This window comes from Arachis ipaensis, chromosome B9, assembly GCF_059453495.1.
Source record: "Arachis ipaensis isolate K30076 ecotype BB chromosome B9, ASM5945349v1, whole genome shotgun sequence".
NCBI lineage: Eukaryota > Viridiplantae > Streptophyta > Magnoliopsida > Fabales > Fabaceae > Arachis > Arachis ipaensis.
The window spans coordinates 62,710,353-62,715,556 of NC_142444.1; the positions used below are offsets into that span (position 1 = coordinate 62,710,353).

The 5,204-nt window shown below is 39.4% G+C and overlaps 1 non-coding gene across 1 annotated transcript; it reads left to right on the forward strand.

The window, feature by feature from the left end:
• Window positions 1–3,667: 3,667 nt before the first annotated feature.
• On the forward strand, window positions 3,668–3,775 carry LOC148544873 (small nucleolar RNA R71). Its single transcript, XR_015901669.1, has one exon. It is a non-coding gene; the product is annotated as a small nucleolar RNA R71 (small nucleolar RNA).
• The last annotated feature ends 1,429 nt before the right edge of the window (window positions 3,776–5,204 follow it).

A 5,204-nucleotide genomic window follows, 5' to 3' on the forward strand; every position in this document is an offset into this window, starting at 1 on the left:
AAGGAGATTAAGGAACGGGTCCACCTTAGTGAGGGTGGCGTCTTCTTCCTCTTGAAGAACTAATGGTGTTCTTGAGCTCCTCTATGTCTCTTCCTTGCCTTTGTTGCTCCTCCCTCATAGCTCTTTGATCTTCTCTAATCTCATGGAGAATGATGGAGTGCTCTTGGTGCTCCATCCTTAATTGTCCCATGTTGGAACTTAATTCTCCTAGGGAGGTGTTGATTTGCTCCCAATAGTTTTGTGGAGAAAAGTGCATCCCTTGAGGCATCTTAGGGATTTCATGATGAGGAATTTCCTCATGCTCTTGTTGAGGTCCATGAGTGGGCTCTCTTGTTTGCTTCATCCTTTTCTTAGTGATGGGCTTGTCCTCATCAATGAGGATGTCTCCCTCTATGTCAATTCCAGCTGAATTGCAGAGATGACAAATGAGGTGAGGAAAGGCTAACCTTGCCAAAGTGGAAGACTTGTCAACTACCTTGTAGAGTTCTTGGGGTATAATCTCATGAACTTCCACTTCTTCCCCAATCATGATACTATGGATCATGATGGCCCGATCCACAGTTACTTCGGATCGGTTGCTAGTAAGAATGATAGAGCGTTGGATGAACTCCAACCATCCTCTAGCTACAGGCTTAAGGTCTGGTCTTCTCAATTGAACTGGCTTGCCTCTGGAGTCAACTTTCCATTGAGCTCATTCCACACATATGTCTATGAAATCTTAGTCCAACCTTTGATCAAAGTTGACCCTTCTAGTGTAGGGGCATGCGTTTTCTTGCATCATTGGCAAGTTGAACGCCAACCTTACATTCTCCGGACTGAAATCTAAGTATTTCCCCCGAACCATTGTAAGCCAATTCTTTGGATTCGGCTTCATACTTTGATCATGGTTCCTAGCGATCCATGCATTTGCATAGAACTCTTGAACCATTAGGATTCCGACTTGTTAAATAGGATTGGAGAGTACTTCCCATCCTCTTCTTCTAATCTTTTGTCGGATCTCCAGATATTCACCCTTTTTGAGCTTAAAAGGGACCTCAGAGATCACCTTTTTCTTGGCCACAACTTCATAGAAGTGGTCTTGATGGACCTTTGAGATGAATCTCTCCATCTCCCATGACTCAGAGGTGGAAGCAATTGCCTTCCCTTTCCTCTTTCTTGAGGTTTCTCTGGCCTTAGGTGCCATTAATGGTTATGGAAAAACAAAAAGCAACGCTTTTACCACACCAAACTTAAAATGCTTGCTCGTCCTCGAGCAAAAGAAGAAGGAAAATAGTAGAAGAAGAAGACAATGGAGGAGATAGAGGGGAAGAGTGTATTCGGCCAAGGGGGGAAAGAAGTGTTTCTAATGTGTGAAAATGAGGTAGTGTTAAGGGGTTTATATAGGGGTGGTTGAAGGGTTAGGTTTCGTGTATTAGGTTTGGGTTTGGGAGGGAAAGGATTTTGAATTTGAAGGTAGGTGGGGTTTTTGGGGAAGGGTGGATGGATGTGAGTGGTGAAGAGTGTTATGAAAGGGTGTGAAGAGGAGAGAAGAAGAGGTGGGGTAGGTGGGGATCCTGTGGGGTCCAGAGATCCTGAGGGGTCAAGGACTTAACATTCCTGCTCCATTTAGGCATGCAAAACGCCCTTAGAGTGCACTTCTGGTGTTAAACACCAGGTTGCTGCTTGTTTCTAGCGTTTAACGCCAACTTTTCTCCCATTCTTCGCGTTAAACACCAATTAGATGCTCTGTTCTGGCATTAAACACCAGTCTAGTGCCTGTTTCTAGCGTTAAACGCCCAGAATGGTGCCACACTGGGCGTTTAACGCCCATTCTACTACTCTTACTGGCGTTTAAACGCCAGTAAGCTCTTCCTCCAGGGTGAGCTATTTTTCATTCTATTTTTGATTTTTCATTTGTTTTTGTGACTTCACATGATCATCAACCTAAAGAAAACATAAAATAGCAATGGAAAATAAATAGATATAATTAAATAGCATTGGGTTGCCTCCCAACAAGCGCTTCTTTAATGTCAATAGCTTGACAGTGAGCTCTCATGGAGCCTCACAGATAATCAGAGCAGGGTTGGGGCCTTTCAACACCAAACTTGGAGTTTGAATGTGGGGGTTTTGTTTGACTCTGTATTGAGAGAAGCTTGTCATGCTTCCTCTCCATGGTTACAGAAGGAGACCCTTGAGTCTTAAATACAAGGTAGTCCTCATTCAACTGAAGGACCAACTCTCCTCTGTCAACATCAATCACAGCGTTTGCTGTGACTAGGAAGGGTCTACCAAGGATGATGGATTCATGCTCATCCTTCCCAGTGTCTAGGATTATGAAATCAGCAGTGATGTAAAGGCCTTCAACCTTTACTAGCACATCCTCTACTAGTCTATAAGCCTGTTTCATTGATTTGTCTGCCATCTCTAGTGAGATTCTTACAGCTTGTACCTTAAAGATTCCCAGTTTTTCCATTACAGAGAATGGCATAAGGTTTATACCTGACCCCAGGTCACACAGAGCCTTCTCAAAGGTCATGGTGCCTATGGTACAAGGTATGAAGAATTTTTTGGGATCTGGTTTCTTCTGAGGTAATGTCTGCCTCATTAATGCAGTCAGTTCATTGGTGAACAAGGGGGGTTCATCCTCCCAAGTTTCATTACCAAATAACTTGGCATTCAGCTTCATGATTGCTCCTAGATACTTAGCAACTTGCTCTTCAGTGATGTCTTCATCCTCTTCAGAGGAAGAATATTCATCAGAGCTCATGAATGGCAGAAGGAAGTTAAATGGAATCTCTATTGTCTCTGTTTGAGCCTCAGATTCCTTTGGTTCCTCAAAGGGAAATTTCTTTTTGTCCAGAGGACGTCCCATGAGGCTTTTCTCACTGGGACTTACGTCCTCCTCACTCTCTCCAAGTTCGGCCATATTGGTCATGGTTATGGCCTTGCACTCTCTCTTGGGGTTTTCTTTTGTATTGCTTGGGAGAGTACTGGGAGGAGTTTTAGTAATTTTCTTACTCAGCTATCCCACCTGTGCCTCCAAATTTCTAATGGAGGACCTTGTTTCATTCATAAAACTTAGTGTGGTCTTGGATAGATCAGAGACTATGGTTGCCAGGCCAGAATGGCTCTGTTCAGAATTCTCTGTCTGTTGCTGAGAAGATGATGGAAAAGGCTTGCTATTTCTAAACCTATTTCTTCCACCATTATTATTGAAGCCTTGTTGAGGCTTCTGTTGGTCCTTCCATGAGAAATTTGGATGATTTATCCAAGAAGGATTATAGGTGTTTCCATAGGGTTCTCCCATGTAATTCACCTCTGCCATTGCAGGATTCTCAGGATCATAAGCTTCTTCTTCAGAAGATGCTTCTTTAGTACTGTTGGATGCAGCTTGCAATCCATTCAGACTCTGAGAAATCATATTGACTTGCTGAGTAAATATTTTGTTCTGAGCCAATATGGCATTCAGAGTATCAATTTCAAGAACTTCCTTCTTCTGAGGTGTCCCATTGTTCACAGGATTCCTCTCAGAGGTGTACATGAACTGGTTGTTTGCAACCATTTCAATGAGTTCCTGAGCTTCTGCAGGGGTTTTCAGATGAAGAGATCCTCCTGCAGAATGGTCTAATGACATTTTTGATAACTCAGACAGACCATCATAGAATATACATATGATGCTCCATTCTGGAAGCATGTCAGTAGGACACCTTTTGATATGTTGCTTATATCTTTCCCAAGCTTCATAGAGGGATTCTCCTTCCTTCTATCTGAAGGTTTGGATTTCCACTCTAAGCTTGCTCATCTTTTGAGGTGGAAAGAATTCAGCCAGAAAAACACTGACCAGCTTATCCCAAGAGTTCAGGCTATCCTTAGGTTGTGAATCCAACCATATTCTAGCTTTGTCTCTTACAGCAAAAGGGAAAAGCATAAGCCTGTAGACCTCAGGATCAACTCCATTGGTCTTGACAGTGTCACAGATTTGCAAGAATTCAGCTAAAAACTGATGAGGATCTTCCATTGGAAGTCCATGAAACTTGCAATTCTGTTGCATTAGAGAAACCAATTGAGGCTTAAGCTCAAAATTGTTTTCTCCAATTGTAGGAAGTGAGATGCTTCTTCCATAGAAGTTAGAAGAGGGTGCAATAAAGTCACCAAGCATCTTCCTTGGATCTCCACCATTGTTATTAGGTTCGGCCATGTCTCCCTTTTTTTCGAAAATTTCTGTTAGGTTCTCTTCAGAGAGTTGTGCTTTAGCTTCCCTTAGCTTCCTCTTCAGAGCCCTTTCAGGTTTAGGATCAGCTTCAACAAGAATATTCTTATCCTTGTTCCTGCTCATATGAAAAAGAAGAGAACAGAAAAGAAAATATGGAATCCTCTATGTCACAGTATAGAGATTCCTTACGTGAGTATAAGAAGAGAAGAATAGAAGAAGGAGAAGAGAAAAATTCAAACACAGAGAAGAAGATGGGGTTCGAATTTTGGGTGGGAGAGAAGTGTTAGTAGATAAATAAATAGAAGGAGATGTGAGAGGGGGAGAGAATTCGAATTTAATTTAACATAAAAGGAAAATATTTTTATTTTTATTTCAAATATTAGTTAGAATTCGAAAATTAAAAAGAGAAATAAAATTAAAATTAAAATTTGAAACAATTAGTTAATTAAAAAGAATTTAAAAAAAAAAGGTGAGGATTTTTCGAAAATTAGAGAGAGAAAATTAGTTAGGTAGTTTTAAAAAAGATAAGAATCAAACAAAAAGATGAGATTATTTGAAAAAGATTTGAAAATCAATTTTGAAAGGATAAGAAGTTGGAAAAGATTTTGAAGTTGATTTTGAAAAAGATGTGATTTGAAATTTATTTTTGAAAGAGATTTGAAAAAGAAATTTAAAAAGATTTGATTTTGAAAATTGAAGTTGATTACTTGACTAACAAGAAACTAAAAGATATGATTCTAAAATTTAAAGATTGAACCTTTCTTAATAGGCAAGTAACAAACTTTAAAAGTTTTGAATCAATCACATTAATTGTTAGTAAAGATTTTGAAAATCATTTTTCTTTTTAGAAAGTTTTCGAAAATATTAATAAAAAAAGGATGAGAAAGATTTGATTTTTGAAAAGGTTTTGAAAAGATAGGATTTTTAAATTGAAAATTTGACTTGACTTATAAGAAACAACTAAATTTTAAATTTTGACTAAGTCAAACCAAATTTTCGAAATTTATTTGTA